The sequence below is a fragment of the Pezoporus wallicus genome, unplaced genomic scaffold (assembly GCF_028554395.1).
Source record: "Pezoporus wallicus isolate ANWC-B61680 ecotype Strahan unplaced genomic scaffold, APGP_CSIRO_Pwel_v1 contig_227, whole genome shotgun sequence".
NCBI classification, from domain to species: Eukaryota; Metazoa; Chordata; class Aves; order Psittaciformes; family Psittacidae; genus Pezoporus; species Pezoporus wallicus.
Genome location: NW_026635704.1, coordinates 18481320 through 18499347, shown reverse-complemented (window position 1 = coordinate 18499347; position 18028 = coordinate 18481320). Strand labels below are relative to the sequence as shown.

Genomic DNA, 18028 nt, shown 5'->3' with positions numbered 1-18028 from the left:
CAAACATGCTGGCTGGAAATCCTTTTTGCACACCCTGGTATGTCCTAAGAGTGCCTACAGCCTTTCAGCAGGTGGCACTGGCACGGCATCTGTCCCATACTGAAGTACCCCCAAGAAGTATGAATCCCTTATGCCATGAGAACTGCTTGTTAAGCAAATGGCCTGCTGCTCCATGGCTGAAGGCCCCTAGGTTGGGAAAGTAATTCATCATCAGCTGCAGATGAGGTTAACAAAACTCAGGGCTTATAAGGGTGATAAATTACTCTTTAAAAGGTTACACTGATAGATTGATCTTAATAAACTTTCTCAATTCTCATCCACTGTGATGCTGCTACTTTCCTGTAGGAGGCTGATAAAACAATAACACTATTCCTGGGAAAATTATCCTCTCACAGTAATTCAAATGCAGGACTTCACCATAGATAACTTTTAGTGTTTTCATACAAGAAATATTATTTGATTGTGTATTTTCTGTGACTGATTTCACTTTTGCCAATTGGCAGGCCCTCATTCTTCCCCGAGCACATCCTCAGCTTCATCCTGACTTGTATGCTACTGATGATATTTTCTCTTTTTCTGATGTTTTTTTCCCTGTTCTAAAGATTAGCAGTTAATAATTTCCCAGATTCTCTCCCTGCTTGTGCCTAAGCCCTCTTGTCCATCATCTCCTGCTGTCACTTCCTGAGCGTGCTGAGGCACTGGAACAGGTTACCCAAAGAAGTGATAAACGCTCCATCCCTGGCAGTGATCAAGGCCAGGCTGGACAGAGCCTTGGGCAACATGGTCTAGGTGAGGGGTCCCTCCCATGGCAGGGGGATCGGAACTTGATGACCTTAAGGTCCTTTCCAACCCAAACCATTCTACAATTCTATATTCTGCCTCCTTCACACCTGCTCCATGGAAGTGCAGATTCTTCTTTAGCGTTGGTGAAGATACATTCAAAGGAGCATTAATTCCACTGGATATAGCAATAGCACTCTACAAAGCTGCCTATCCTTCGTGACTACCTGGAAGATTTGAGCAATATAGGACAAGCTCAAATGCTTGGAGATAAAGTGAGCTTGTGCTAAATCATGTCCGCACTGGCTGTGGACATAATCTTGGTGTGGGTTTAACCTTCACATCTGGTTGCCTCAGCTTCTTAGTTATAAAGTAGAAATGTAACACTTATAAGGTATGTTGGGGCAAATTGGTTTAAAACTGTGAGCTGGCATAAAATGTTAAATTTATATGGTCATAGAGAACATAATGTCTAAGGTAGCTTAAGAAACAACTTTGAGCTAAGAGAAAAACTGAAAATAAAGAAGCATATTGGAGGTTCCTGCTGCTTACAGCCTGTGAAATCTATGAGCAAGTGCCATCAAGAAATTACAGGATTGTTTCATATAATAGCAATATGATGGCAGTTAGCATCCACAGGATAAACTACAAAGTGGTGTTAAAAATTGAAGTATCAAGGAAAAAGAAATCCAGCTTATTTCCTAATGAGGTCTTCCAAAAAGAACCCTATGTAACCTTTACTCAGTAGGTACTTAACATGCAAAAAGTATTTGTGCATTCAGTGCCCACAGCACTGCATAAATATTATATATGAGCAAATAGTATATGCCATAGAAAAATGCATTTCTTTCCATATATTTCCCATTACTAGATTTTTCCACAACATTTCAAGTTTCAGAATAAAAAGTCACATAACATGAAGTAAATTTGTCATTAACTATTCTGAAAGATCTCTCAAGTTACACCTTCAGAGTGGGTTTCTCAGAAATTCTGTAAATGGAATTATTTTTATTTTAGTGCTCTGCTTCCTGTTTTAAATGAGGGAAGGAGTCACCATAACAACTGCTCTAGCACCAAGAAAATCAGCATTTTCTTAAAGGGATACATCCATTGGGAAAAATAACTGTATATTTGGGGCTTACTGTCAAAGACTGACGTCAATTACATCAGTATGGCCACAATAAAAGCAAATTAAGAAGCATGCCAACAACAAGTCCCAGCACCCCCAGGGCCACAATTCTTCTTTTTTATTTTCCTCACATTATATAGAATCACAGAATGGTTAGGGTTGGAAAGGACCTTAAAGACCACCTAGTTCCAACCTCCCTGCCATGGGCAGGGACACCTTCTACTAGACCAGCGCTCAAAGTCCAGCCCAACCTGGCCTTGAACACTGCCAGGTATGGGGCAGCCACAGCTTCTCTGGGCAACCTGTGCCAGTGTCTCACTACTTTCCCAGTGAAGAACTTCTTTCTTATATCTAACCTAAATCTACCCTGCTCAAGTTTGAAGCCATTGCCCCTTGTCCTATCACTACATTCCCTGATGAAGAGTTACTCTCCGGTATATCCTTGTAGGCCCCCTTCAGATACTGGCACTTAACTAGGAATATTCATATGCACTTAACCAGGTATATTAAGCAATATTTCTACATAGCATCACATAGTTCTAATGTTTCTATTTATTTTTTACTAGTGCAATACCCAAAGAAAATATTATATGGGGCTGATGAAGTTTAACAGGAAGCAAGATCAACTTCTTTGTTTCAGGTGTACCTGTATTTCTTGTGCTATTTGCCTGCACAGAAGATCTGTCCTACTGACTCAGGTATTTTAGGCAGGTGAGTAGTCTTAGAGGATGTCAAGGCCTGGAGCTTTGATGTAATGTTAATATTTGATTAATATTTAATACTGAGCTGTCTGTGTTAAGGTCTACACAGACACCTCATTATCAACACCAGTTCCTTCTTCTCATTGTAAGGAAAAGAACATTTGATATAAATAAGAAAGCAATCATATCACAGTTGGAGTATTCCCTAGTTTATACCTAAGTTTAAATGTAGCTGGATAGAATAATTACAACACAGTGGTGTTGGTAAACAAAACTAATTTACATATAATGTCTCACTCCATACATCCAGAGAGCTGTCTTAATCCCCTGTGGTATTTTCAGTCACAAGATTATGCATGTAATAACAATAAACCTTTTTATCCCTCAAGTCTTCCATTTAGCCTCCTGAGGCAGTTAATATCTCATAGCTTGTCGGCATGACAAGTAAAATGCTCTAATCAAACACTCCTGTGGGCCATTATAGACTTTAATAACAGGGGCTTTTGATGGCTTTATCAGACATCCATCAAAAGGTTCCCTTTTAGAAGAGGAACAAATTATTTCAGTTTAATGCAAAGCTCTGGGATATACATATGTTAAGAAAGCTAGAAACTGGGAGAAAAAGTGGAGGGATGAAACTGTTACATCTTCAGTGACACATAATAATGTGATTTATAGTATATGCTGTTTAAATTGAAATGCCTTCATCACTGATTACCAGGGGTTTCAGCATGATTCCCAGGGTCTGAGCTGGGAGCTGCTAGTGTACAACATCTGCAAATTGTATTATAACAAGTTTAAAAGCTGCCCAGAGCTGTAAGCACTTCAGAAGGTCACTTTGTCAGGACTTGCAATTAAAAAACAAAGACCGCGTGGAAGAAGTTGGTGTGCCAGGTCTCTCCAAGGAAAGCCTGAGAGACCGGAGAGCAGTGTGGGCTGCTTTCAAGCCATCCTATAGAAGAAATAGCTGTGTAGTGTGTTAGATCGTCTAGCTGAGCTGTCTCTAGACAGAGAACTGGTCTGATGATCCTGGTCCTGTGGTCACTGAAAATCTGTCATGGATATGAGTGTGTGCAAATGCGTGCTCACCGTTCACATTTTTGTATGTTCTGATTTTGCTTACAGATGAAAGAAGCAGAATGCAGAGTATGCTGTTCACACTGCAGGTATATGGAAGAGCATACATAATTTCGCAAAGCAATGAAATTATGTCAGGTTGAAGCATGAGCTAATGAAGACTGGGCTGTTAAGCCTTTGGAAGAGCCTGTCCTTACTGTTGTATAGGAGTTCTCAAAATGTGTGTTATCTTTTCAGTTTCTCCACTGTTCCTCAGACAGCTTCTCTGTATTTTCCTATACAAGGAAACACTGCCATAGTTTTATAACCCTGTTATGTATTTTGGAAAGATCAATACACTTTTGGATTTTTAGTACCTGTTTTTTTTCCTCACAGAGTAGTTGAGGTTGGATGGGACCTCTGGAGATTATCTAGTCCAGACCCTTTGCTCAAAGCACATTTTATTGGAGCAGGTGCCCAAGGTGGTGAGTTGGAGTTTGGATATTTCCAAGGATGAAGACTTCACAAGCTTTCCCTGGAAGAGATTTGCTATGTACTTACAATTCATTATAGCTTGTCTTCCTGCACAGAAAAGTAGCTTTTACTGTGTGTAACACTCCCAGGTGCTGAATTATTCTGTTATTTTTTTTAATCCACACATGAAAATATTACAGGCAACCATTGCTTCCAGTTCAACAGTATGTAGCTGGTCTATGAAGAATTGGAAACCCAGAGACACTGGGTAGTGGTGGTCTCATTACAATCCAGACTGCTAGAAAGTTTGCTAGCCGAATTCACAGAGTGCAACCACTAAGCAAGTGCGTCTGTGAAGAAGCTAAGGAGCAATACTGGGGAACTCTGGCATGTGGAAAAATACCTCATACTGGCCTGAATGTTCAGCTTCAAAATACATCAGAGGAGACCAGATTGGTGCTGCAGAAGGGGTGCACCTGCTTTGAAATCTTACAGGCATGGTGCAAAAGGCACTTCATTTGTATGTTGCAAGCTTGACATGCAGACGGTTTTAATAAATCCCTTAAAGGCAGCATGGATAACTTTTATGAAATTCATTTAATGGAAGTTCTCATAAATAATTTCCACGCATTATACAGTATCTACACTTACTGTATGCCATCTGAGCAGATACCAGAATTCCAGGACTGAGCCATCTAGCTGGTGCAGCTGTGGAGGCAATGACAAGATTGGTGTCGCAGCAAAGATGCCAGCCACTACATTTAGTTAGCACCCACAGAAGGTAGGTTAATTCAGAGTTAGGCAACCACCTTCTAATAAATTATCCACCTTTTTCCCTGAGCAGAGGTGCAGCCATGATAATGCAGGAAAGAAGAGTGATGGCTTCAACAAGTACAAATGCAATCTCGAATAGCTTAAGTAAATAGGGAAGGTGTTATTCATTTCAATCACGTGAGCCATATGCACACTGTAATGAAAACAGTAATAATAAGCCATTGTATTCAACAGGACAAGTGAGTCAATAAAATACATTGTGACACTTTTGGAAATATAAATTGGTTATGATTAACTTTAGAAGCATTGCCTTGTCTTTTGTAAAATAGATGAGTGGATTTAGGAATTCATCCAGCAAAAAAAGGCAGCCAAGGGCTTTGCTACTTCCAGCAAATACTCCACAAGTTCTTCCACATCACTCTTACACTTGACCTTACCCCTGACCTGCAACAATGTCTCATGCTCCCTCTCCTTCTCTGGTCTTTTGGTTTTGCGTTCTTTCTTTACTCACCAGATACTCTCTAGGTTTCTTAGAATTTGTTTGTTCCTAGAATATAAGCAAGTATTGTCCAAGGATGACATTAAAACCAGCAGATTGATTCCGGTCACGGTATGAAGCAGAGACGTGTCTTCTGGTGCAGCAGGCAGGAGTGGGCTTGCAGAGGCATACCTTGACAAGACCTTCTCTATGCCTCAGCCATGCAGCTCAGCATTGTGGACAGGATAAAACCCACTAATGGGTTTAGTGGCCTCAAAAAAGCCATAAGCATAGGAAACTAATTAACTAGCTTTTTGCGTAATGTTTTTTTATGATCAAGTGTGAGCAGCTAATAATACAACCAAAGCAGAGAAATCACTGACTTCTTTAATCATGATTCTGGCAGAACATGAAGAAGAAACCTCAGTTTGGCTCATTGTCACATATTTCTCTCTTAAAATCAAGCAGCATTTCTAAATCCTATAGCAGCTTTGATCACACTCAGTGTTGCTTTGGAAGGATCCTTTCTCCAGGAATACAGCATCTTTGACACTTGTTGCTTAGGTCACCACCCATGATGCCCATCTTCAATTTTTTCCTATTCCTTTATTTAACACTAGCACAACTAAATATGATTCAACATATTTTTGTTCACTGCCCATGAATTATTCTAACATAAAATACCAGTACTAAAACCTAGTGTTTCCTATCCTATATACCACACGAGAAGTGTAAGTTATTCACATTCACCTCTGAAAATGTGACTTGTGCTAGGAGAATAAAAGCTCAAGAGGTTTGTGACTCCTACTTCTCCACTGTTTCCCCAATTATGATTGCTCTTCTTCTGTCAATAGCATTTTCTTCTCCAAGCTACTGCCTTTGATACACAATCTGATTTTTTCATGGCAACTTGTGATTCGTCATCTTTCTGCTCATGCCAACATCATCTCCAGGGCATTTTCATTATGAGTTTCTGATAAATTCCCAAGATGGGGGCTAATTTTAAAATAAGAAAATTGTGTTTTCAAAAACTGCTCAGATGTAGAAAAGCCTAAACTAATAGATTTGATGGGGGCAAACTTTTATGAGGCTGAAAAGGAAAATGATGTTAACTGTGTTTGCTTTTGCAGATTTTGTCATCATTCATGTTTCCAAGGGAAACGCTACTGGTTTAAGTGCAGGAATTCATAACTTTCTGAAATCTCTGTGATAAATATGACAACTGACGCTTAAGGAATATCTGTTACCCAACCCAAAGGAGCTATTTTTATCTTCAAATAGACCATGCAACCAGTAAAGCTTTATGGCTTCTAGTCATGAATTTATTTGCCACCTTCTCCTTGAGGGACAACAAATATAGCCTTATTACCAAGAGGAGCAGCCTTTCCTTGGTGTGACAGATAAAGAATTTAATCATCTGCCTTAAGTCTTTGTCAGACATTCCTTATTGATGTGTTGACAATGAAATGTCCAATAGGTCCTCAGAGCACTAATTTTGTTTTACTTGTTTGTTTGGATTGGTAAGGAGTGACAATGGAAACAGCTAGTTTTAAACTTCAGCATCAACCTAAACAAAAAAATTACCCTTATATCACTGGGAGAGCAACTATTTCCAGAAATCCTGCCTGTCAGCACAAGTGAAAAAGGGGGGGGGGGGAGGGCAGATCTGAAGGTTAAGAAGGCCCACTGATTTTCTCATAGAAAATGTCCTGTTCATGTGTCCTTAGCCCAAAATTTGTTAACTACAGAGAAACTTTCTGTCCTGGGTTCAGCAGTAGCAGTCATGTTTTTCCTTTGTGTTAGCTGGTGCAGTGCTGTGTTTTGACTTCCAGCCTGGGAACAGTGTTGGTGAAGCCAATGTTTTCGGTTGTTGCTAAGTGATGTTTACCCTGACCAAGGACTTTGTGAGGCTCATGCTCTGCCAGGGAGGAGGGGAAGCTGTGAGGAAGCAGAGACGGGGCGCCTGACCCGGGCTGGCCGGGGAGGTATTCCATACCACAGCAGGTCATGCCCGGGGTGGGGGGTAACTGGGAGTTACCCGGAAGGACAGGGGCTTCCGGGTGGGACTTGTTTCTTGGCCGGTGGTATCGTATTCTCTTCCCTTGTTATTTTCCCTTATCATTGTTGTCGTTGGGGGTAGCGGTGGTGATTTGTGTTGTACATTGTTTGCTGGACTGTTCTTGTCTCAACCCGTAGGAGTTGCACTCCCTCGATCCTCCTCCCCATTCCTCCGGGAGCGGGGAAGGGGAGAGCCCCGGTGCGGGGGGGAGACGGACACGGACCTTGATTGTTGTCAGCTTGGCACCACTCACTGGGAGTGAGTGAACAAGTTACCTGACTGGGTTTAAACCACGACACTTTCTCACCCTTCAAAGCTGAAACAGGTACTCGGCTTCTTTCATTGGTGCTTCATGCACAGCAGCATGTATGCTGCATACGCAGGGACTATGGTCTGTGAGGGTGGGTCTTGCCTCAGCTCTGTCTCCCAGTCTTTGCTGTCCATTACTAACCCATTTGTACTCTGCTTCATCAAAAAACATAGATAAAAGTTTATAAAATAGTTTATAAAATACTTTAAAAAAAAGTTTATAAAATACTGCTGGATTAATGACATACAAGTGACGCATTTTGGCTCCCAGGAGAGGTGCATGAATTGCCCCACTGACTTGCTGAGGTCTGCACTGAATCAGTGGCAGCTCCCCGGACCCCATAGCCAGGCATGCTCCTCCCAGACTTTTCCTCCCTTCCCTCTCCTTCACTTGTGCTTGGAGGTAAGTTGGAGCTTGCCAGATTCTTGGGTGTTTGAATGTTTTACACCTTTGTATTTAAAACTTTTGCAAAAAGCATCTGAAGTTCACAAATATTGAGTTCTGTGTTCAGTTTGAATGTGTTTCCTGTTAAAAGGGACTGTTTCATGTGGCTGTTTCTGAGGTCATTGCCATGAAAGGCTTCACTGGGAGGGAGAGCTGCTTCCAAAGGCACAAAGTTACTCCTTTGGGACCACTGCTATCTGAAATAGCCTCAAAAGAGAACAACAGATCCTATTCAAGCAGGCTCTGGGCTCAGGTTCAGACACAAACTATAGCTTTAGACCAAACCAGAGCACTGAGTTGGAAAATAGCCAGGTTCAGGAAAAACAAATTGGTTACAAATCTAGACTGGAGCATCATTGCTCAGAGCCAGTTTGAACACATGCTTCAGTCCTTAGAATTCGTTGCATTATGAGCAAGCAGGACATCGGTAAGTGGATGCAGGCTGCTGCTGAGCACATTGGGTCACATGCTGGAGGAGGGATGGTGGCAGCAGTGGACACTGCCACCTACCAAGAGTTCTTTGTGCACATGGGCCTGTTATTTTGGACACACATGCAAATACAAGGGTACCACTTTTGGTCAAGTGGTAGCCAGAGATTGGTGGAGGCAAAGCTGAGGGAGTGCAGCAGGAGGTATTGCTAACTTCGCCTTGGTTCTATATCCTCTCAAGCCAGCTGCTTCTGGCCACTTCTTGAAGTCAGATAGTGGACCAGGCAAAGCTTTTATCTTCCTTGGCATGACAAATTGCTGAAATGCAAAGATATCATTTAATAAATGTTCTAACAAAGGAGGTATACCAGGGCCAACTGCACAGGCTCTGCACTACTTCTATGGGGATTTGGGGGATTCTGAGTCTCAGAAGCTGTCCCTCTGCCAATCCTTGTCAGTGCCCTCCTTCCCATGAGAAGGGAGAGTGAGCTGTACTCTGGTCATCCGTAACTGCACCAGGGCCTGGTGGGAGCCCTGGCCAACCAGTATAATTCAGAAAAGGCTTGGCAGGCTTAGCTTGGTACTGGCTCCCACTCCCAGAATGATCTCATAGGGAGAGCTGAGGAATACTGCTCCCCAAGAAAAAAGATAGGAAGCATTTTCAGACAACCTGATTTTCCCAAGGAACTACAAGTACAGTCTACTTGGCAGGGTGAATTATTTCTGTAAGAGGGCTTGTGCAGGTGGACAAACACTTCTGTTGTTTAAAGTGCACTTGAAATTCTGCAAAAGGAGGCAATTGCTCTTTCATTTTCATTTTAGAAGGACCAGATACTATTTAGTAGCTGTTAGGTCTTGGAACAGCATGCTGGATGGTATATTCTTTAACATCTCGCTCACTTCAGATCCTTTGTAATGGAAGAGAACTTTCCTACTGTCTGGGTGACTCCAACCCCCCAGTCCTACATATGCCATAAACAGAAGAAGGCCTTGACCTACAAGAGTCATCAAAATAGCAGATGTGGTGACTGTGTCCATCCAATCATTTACAAGCAACCTCTTGAGGCAGAAAGATATATCACAGAAAAAAAAAACAGGCATTGCTGAACAGTCATTACATGGCCACAACCTGCACTGTAACAGTGATATACACATGAGCCAAATGGTGAACATTGTTATTTTCCTAACAATTAAAAAAACCCCTTTTATTTATAACATGCACTTAGAGATTAAGGTAAATTTCTGCATAGTGGAAGAGTTCTTTATATTCAGTGAAGCAGGAAATGGAAAAAACGGTATCAGTGTTCGAGTTACCCTCTTTGTTTTTCCTACTTTGTCAGTCTGATCCAAATCAATGTTAGTTTTTCTGCTGACTTCAGTGAGACTGTGTCAGGTGCTCCCTGACAACACCAGTGCCTTTTAGCTCAGTTAGTACTTATTTACCCCGGTTGGAAGATTTTAAGTAAGGTTGAAGCCTCAGTGTTAACCTCAGCATTCTGTTAAGGAATCTTTAAGCAGTGACCGTGACGTCTCCTTCCAGGTGTAGTTTTAGATCTACAGATGAATAGTGTCATGAAAGAGGATGGTGCCATACAGTAATTAGCCTAATTACTACCTACTCAATGGCTATCACTACCATTATGTGGAAGTCCAGGGAAGTGCCTCTGGGAATGAAGAATGAGACGTGGCTTGTAGCATAGCAAAACTGAAAAACAAAGTTCCAGGAGAGTCATCCCTAGCAAATCCTTTTCTGAGAATACGGCTGAAACAACAGCGACAATTGGTAAACAGGCATGAATCAAGCTAGCAGATTTCTCTTGGTGAGAGTAATTAGCTACTCTGCCAGTTTCCAGTCTGCCCTGCAGTGGTGATTGGCTGGTAGAAAATTTTCATGTCAGACATATAAATGTACACACCCGTACACAGGTCCTGACCAGATTATAAATTAGCTTCGCTGTGGAAGCTTCGATGCATAAAGACTGCTTTTAGAAAGAGAAGTGCTCTGTACAAAGCCACTTAATGCAAAGTCTTAGTTTGGTGGATGTCAATGGGACATTTTCCATTTATGTTACGAAATTAGGATTTTACCTTCGGTTTTACTCACACGTATTCTCTCTCCACAAGCCTAATCTTCAGAGGGTTTTGAACATCTGTCAGATTCAAGTGGCAGAAGGAGATGAGCAGGCTTTTTTGCAAAGAACATGCTTTTTTAATGGATTTCACTAAAGCCTGAATTAACCTGACAACACATACAATTCGCTATCACAATTGAAACAAGGGCTAGCTCTTATTTTTGGGTCCATCTGCAGCTCACCCATAATGTGGGAGAAAACTCATGGGATTACACTTCCTCCATACATGAAGTTACTCATAGATACCTTTACCGGTCTAATCCTTCAGTTTATTCCATCCTAAAGCATATTCCTATGCTAAACCACAACAGAAGAATCCATTTGCTGCCGTGGATTGGTAGCCTGGGACAAAATAACTACAGAAGCATAGGAAGGAAGGGGAAAAAGAATAAAAAGAGAAATATTTACCTTCCGCAGGGCACATTCCCAAAGACTAACACTTCTCAAAAGTAAGTAGAAATTCTGAGTGCCCAGTTTAATGTTGACAAAAGGTCAGATTTCCAGAGGTCTGATCCTGAGCACTGTCAGACTACTCTTGAATTCTGCTGTGGGATCTGAAAAATGAAGAATTCGAAATTAGTAGTCACCCAACAGAAACGTTGGCCGATTTTCATGAATTTGATCTCATTCCCAGTTTTCAAACCTCCAGCTGAGTTTATTTTTAAAACTGTTCCACTTCAGTCCAAGTGTTCCTCTCCTAATTTCTTGATCCCCTGCTCTCTTGGCTTCTTTCATTAAAGGAAAAGATAGATCAATAGTAAAGATGAAGGAGCTCCTTTTACATGCAAGAAAACACAGGCTGTTGACAGCACCTTCAGTGATTTCTGTATGTTTCTTTCTTTTGCTACTGTCATCATTCAGGTGCTGGTGTGTACAGCATATGTAGCTGGAGGAGGAGGCGCCTAAAATGCAACTGACATTTCTAGTGATTGTGTAAAATTATAAAGATGACACATCATAACTGTATGGAGGTACCTCCTATTGCAGAGTGACAGTAATGAGCAAAATGCATCCCCCACTTGCACTTCTGATTTGTCAGAGTTTACAGTTAAATTATTTGAATCCAAGGCTGTATAGGTCTTCTACTTTCCTTGTAGTCAGCAGCTTACATGTGTATATGAATGTCCTGGGTTCAGCAGTAGCAGTCATTTTTCTCCTTCTTGGTAGCTGGTGCAGTGCTGTGTTTTGACTTTCAGCTCGGGAACAGAGCTGATAACAAGGATGTTTTGGTTTGGCCAAGGACTTTGTGAGCCTCATGCTCTGCCAGGGAGGAGGGGAAGCCAGGAGGAAGCAGAGACAGGACACCTGACCCAAGCTAGCCAAAGAGGTATTCCATACCACAGCACGTCATGCCCAGGAGGTAACAGATAGTTACCTGGAAGGGCTAGGACTGCAGGTTTGGAGGAGGTATCGGTCGGTGCTTGGTTGGGCTGGGGGGGGTGAGTTACCAGTTGGCTGGCGGTGAGGTGTTGTATTCTGTTCCCTTGTTATTTCCTTTATCATTATTATTATTGGTGGTAGCAGTAGTGGTTTGTGTTACACCTTAGTTACTAAACTGTTCTTATCTCAACCCGTGGGAGTTGCATTCTTTGCAATTCTCCTCTCCGCTCCTCCGGGAGTAGGGGGAGGGCAAGAAGAGGGGGAGTGAGTGAACGAGCTGTCTGGCTGGGTTTAAACCACCACAATGAACTAGACAGGAGAGCTGAAATTGAAGGTCTGAATCTTGCAAAACAAAGGTATTCAAGGACATTAAATCTTCTCAAGACTGAAGCCTGACTGGAAAACCCAATGGATAATGGAGTCTAGGTTAATCAGTCATTTCTGCTGGAAGGATTTGCAACCCATCACAGTAGAAGAAATTATCTGTGTTAGTGTTTTATACATACAAACTGTGTTGTGCGTTTGAGCTTTCAATAGAATAGACTAGAAAAGAATCAATTTAAGTGCCAATTTCATTAGATTCTTTCATTTTTGTTTACCCTAAGGGTACATATAATTTGGATTTTTTATTTACAATGGAAAATAAAACAATAAATAACCTTTAGCTACTTCTTTATAAAAAGCAAATACTGGGTAGCAAACCCTGCCTTCTTCAATATTTGTAAAGCTTAGTAAGACAGGGGTTCATGTGAATGTGCTTAATGCTGTAGACATAATAAACTGTGCTTTTTCTGAAACAATATGTATATATTTTATGAAAGCATGAACAGAAGAGAGGCTTTCTGGGGTATGTCAGAGTCACTATGAGGACCAATTGCTCCAGAATTTCAGACAAGCATTTGTGGCAAAACAGAGATGCCCGATCTAGCTCTGCATGAACCTGTTGAGGTACCAGCGTGCCTAGCTCTGTTAAAAGTCATTGTACCAAATGTAAAGAAACAGCACCCCAGGCTCATGTGTCCACCAGGCTCATCTGGCTCTTCTGCTTCTCCAGGCTGAACTTAACAGGATGTTGTTCATTTTAGAACTTTCACTTTCTGGCTTATTGATTATTGTGCACTTTCTATGTAGTTCACTTTCTATTGTAGGCACAACTTAGACAGAAGGATGGTGTCTTTCATTTTTCCTATCTGACCTCTCCTACATCACCAAGACTGGGACATTTACTGGGAATTAGTCAATGTGTGCAGGAACCATCTCAGCCCAGGAAGACCCCAAATTCTGGCTACCTACTTCAATTAGCCATTTTGCTATTACCTAAGAGAACAAGTCACTGTTATTGTCACATCTGATGTATTTGCAAAAAAGTGATTTTCTTTGCCATAGAGCAACTGTTAAGTGCCACATGTGGAGATGGGGGACAATTTCAGGTGTGTGGCTTAGGACTACTGAGACAACATTCGTTTTGAGAGTCAATGTCTTTTGTTAGATCAGCTGATGGAGTTGGAAAAAAACCCTATGTACTTGAAAATAAAGTTAGGAGCAAGCCATTCCGTTCATCCTAAGTAGGATTTGCGTCACTGTGGGACCCCAGTTTACAAATAGTCTGTATGCTACCTGTAGGCTTTGAATTTCTTTCTGACTGCATAAGAACTTAACTTGTTAGCTCATAAACTTGTCAAGTGGAACAGACAATCTTAGAAAGGAAATATCATGGGAATAGTGAATATATTATCCTTTAAATTTCTTTATGAAATCAAATAACACTTTATTTTATATCACTTTATTACGAAGTAGTAAAGGAGGGCTAAATCTCTAGGGCTTTACTAGTGGTACTGCTGGCTATAACACTCCTGATAACAAGCCACATCTGCTGCTGACGCTGTTCTGAATGCTCCCTCCTTTCACCTGTTGCTCTCCTCCATACTTCCATATTGGCATGTGTAATTAATTGTGGCCTCCAGCAATAACCACTGTCTTCTCAGACCTACCTTCTTCCCAGGGTTTTCAGTAACAGTATCTACTTAAGTGGCTCAGATCAAGTAATGAAGGAAAATTGTCCTGTCCATATAATAAGTAACAGATAATTACTAGGCACAGAGAAGGGAAGAGAAAGATCAGAGAAAATTAAAAGGCAAATATTCAACAATGAGAAAATAGCCTGGGTCCAGCATCAACGTGAGACAGGCTGGGAGCACAGAAGGAGATTGTTGAGTCAATGATATCCATGTAGCACCAACATGCTTACCATCCAATAAACCACAGCCTATGCTTAATACCTCATCAATCATTGTGTAAGATATGCCATTAATTGCCAAGGAGTGAGTAATAAGAGCAACTCCTACATGCGCCTGCACACTCACACAGGCACACGTGAAAGGCAGGAGCATCCCTTCCCCATAACTGCCCTGGAGGTGCTTCTTTTAAGAGACCCACGCTGTTGGGCATGTGCCAGTCCTAGCTGCTGCCATGCAAGCCCAGGGGGCCTTACAGGGTACAGCTCTTCAAGGGTACAGCTCCTGGCCACACATAGATCTGTTATTAATCCATACAGAAAAGAGGAAATGAAATAAAATGACAAAGAACAAAAAGCAATCTAAATACATACATGGAGTTAGAGGTTCTTGCTGCACTAGGATACCTCCATGCAAACTCTGACTTGCTGGGGTATGGGATATTTGTGGCATCGGAGGACCTTCCCACCCTGCAGGAAAACAAAACTCACCTGGCTTTTGGGAGTGCACCCATCTTCAAAGATGCCAGAATTCAAAAGGTACGGGGTTTACTAAAATAAGCTTGGCTGCTGGGAAGCACTGATAGCAAAAATCACATGAACTTCTGGTATTTAATGATGAACAGTCCTTGTATTCCCATTTTAACTGGACAATGGTCCCTTGGGAATTGTGGGAGATAGGCAGAGGTCTCAATGGGAGCACTGGACTCCGTTACAGCAGCAGATGACTGTGAGTGCAATTGAAAAGACTCTGACCCGCTTGTGCAGCAAAATCAGTCAGGTTGGGATGTAATCCTAAAACTGATTTCACTGTTTTGATCCAACATCCCCAAATAGGTGTCACGGGAAGGAAAGTGGTGACAGTTACAGGGAAGTGGGACTGTATTTCCTTTGAGGACTCACTCTTTCCCCTATGAGGTAGGTATGTCAATTTGATGTTACTATTAAGTCCTGTGACTGGTACATGTCAAAATGTTAGTGCTCACTGTTATCATCTTTGTGTTTCTCAGCAGAAGGCTGCTAATAGAAGTGACAGTGATTCCAGCTTCTGGTGTGTGAGACAAATACTGCTGTCCCACTTGAGGGGTCTACATTTTTCAATCAGAAAAAAAATAAAGGAGACTATGTATTAGAAGGGCATTAGCAGAGCTTTGCCACACAAGACTGACAGCAAAGTGCTGAGAGTACAAAAGACAACACAAGGCAAACATCTGTTCAAATAAAGGGAGTTAGAGAACTGCCTTTTGTTGTACTGAAGTAATATTCCACCTATAAAAATTAACCACTGTGTTTCTCCTCATGCTTTGTACCCTATTCAGTTCCCTTTAGGATTATGTTTACTGGAAAGTTTTGCTTGTGACATTTCTTTTCATAGCAAGCTAATTTATGGTTCCATGTAGCTTAATCACATTTTCTTCAGCCTTCTATTGACCATACTAGCCTGGGACAAATAAAAAGCCATCATTCAAAGGAATAACGTACCTTCTTAACACAAGCTGACATAGGAAAGCAGGCTAAGGCTCAGACAATCCCAAACCTGATCCATTAAGAGATGACATTTTTAACAACAGCTCTGTCGGACCCCACTGGAAATAATGGGCCCTTATCACGATGGGAATTAGTGAGCACGACAGGTGATTATGTTCTGGAAATGTTCCAGTGCCAGCTGTGTTGCTGCGTGTTATTTGTAACCTCTGTAATTGTGGCTTTTCAAACCCATTTTTATTTGGAAAGCCAGTATAGGAGAACAAAAAAAACCCTACCACCATTTGTTCAGGGATGAAAAAATCAGCATATCAAATCCTGAACAGTAGTGCCCTGTTTTCTGAATTGCTGGCTTAGATTCCCTTATTCTAACAAAACCTCAAACCCTAATGTAAGCATTGTTACATGTTTCCCTCTTTCCTCATAGTCCAGTTACAGTTCCTGCTTACAAATGAAGGGACTAGCAAGCATCTACTTAATGCCTGCAAAGGCAATTCCTTCCAAAACACCCAAATGGTTGAAAAGTTGAGCATTCACGCTCGAGCAGCAAGGAGGCAGTTTTCTGTGTGTCTGGGGCTTGAACCAAGCAGGAGACAGAAACGAGCCATCTAAAGTTGCTCCCAAGTGAGCTTTATGCATATTTCCTATTGCACATGCTTTTAAATACACTGGAACAACCAGGCTGTGCCTAGAAGGAGGCTGAGTAACTGCATGAGCCTACTACCACCAGCTCTGGTCCCTGCTGCTCTTCTGGTTAGGTCACTATTGTCACATGTAGTCAGTGCTTGATAAAAACCACCCACAGAGAAAGGACACTAATTTCCTTTGCTCTGTGCAAAGCAGAGCAAACTTTCAGTTGCTACATGAATATTAATTCTTTCACACTGTTCATCTTGCCCACCTTGACACTTTGGGAAAATTCTATTCCTTGAATTTCTTTCCTCAGATCACTTCTGAATATAGATTTAGAAATTGGTGGGAGAGTCCCCCAAAATTACAAAAAATTGCCTACCCGTTTTGCAAGTGATGGATTGCTAAGGCAGTAATGTGGGTAGTTATATTCCTGGTGGTAGAGATAATCTAGGCATGAATCACCTTTTCTCCGTTGCTACATATTCAGAGCAAGTACTTTTATATCTGATATCCATGATTTCTGAAACCACCAGAAAAAGAAAAAAGAAAGAAAGGAGTCACATGAGAAAGGAAGGAAGTTTTAAGAGCTTTCCTAGGATTTTTTGTTGCCTGGGTAACCATTTTACTTGGTAATCAATATGTTTGGCATGTTTCTATTGCTTTGTGACTACTCCCACAGACAACATAGAAAGGTGTTTGGGGAAAACACTGGAAGTGAAGACAAATACAAACAATGAAAAAAAAAATGCTTCAAATATGAGAAAAGGAAATAACTTATCCCCCAAATAGTCTGAAGCTGTATCAGGTTTTCTTGAGAAGCAGTGATTTTATTTAATAGGTTTGCAGGATTTGAGAATATATAGGTTTCAGTACAATGCCTGCCAAGCAGAACAAAACCTACAATTTATTTTTTCCCATGTTAAATATATTGCATTGTGCCAATTATTTTGTGGCAAAGTAAAGCACCATCTCTAAGTGAGCAACTCCCATGTCTAAAAAAACACATCGTAATTTACTTTGGCAAAATATCTGAGCAGTGTTACCTATTTAAATTTATCTTCAATTAGACATTCCAAATATTAGGCACTGATCCAATGTACATTGGTAAGGAACTTAGGAATATCCCTGCATAATATCCATGTAGTCTTTTCTATCCAAGCCTTTCATAGTGTTTCTGTAAATGCAGATAAGTATTATTCTTATTCTAAAGGCAGACATATACTGGCAAAAAGTGGTATAATTATTTCCTGAAAGCTTCCACAGCAAAGCAGGACATGACTTGTTGCACAGTTATGACTTACTACTTTGTAGACACTTCCGTTGTTTGTATGGCTGCAGTAACGTGGATCAGAAGCTTATTACCCAGTCCTTCTTACTCATCTCTTTCTGCCCCGTTTCTTTTCTTTCTTGAGCTGCTGCATTGCAAGGACTGCATCAGACATCTGTGATAAAGTTGACCTGGGTTAAGGAGGTTGCATGACCTAAAGCCCTGTGTTTCTGAAGAAAAGCAGCAAGGCATCTTTAATACGCT

General features: G+C 41.3%; 1 long non-coding RNA gene across 1 annotated transcript; it reads left to right on the top strand.

Moving 5' to 3' along the window:
• Window positions 1-8793: 8793 nt before the first annotated feature.
• LOC130592818 (uncharacterized) lies at window positions 8794-15620 on the top strand. The gene is made up of 3 exons (XR_008970672.1): window positions 8794-8837; window positions 15217-15297; window positions 15390-15620. It is a non-coding gene; the product is annotated as an uncharacterized LOC130592818 (long non-coding RNA).
• The last annotated feature ends 2408 nt before the right edge of the window (window positions 15621-18028 follow it).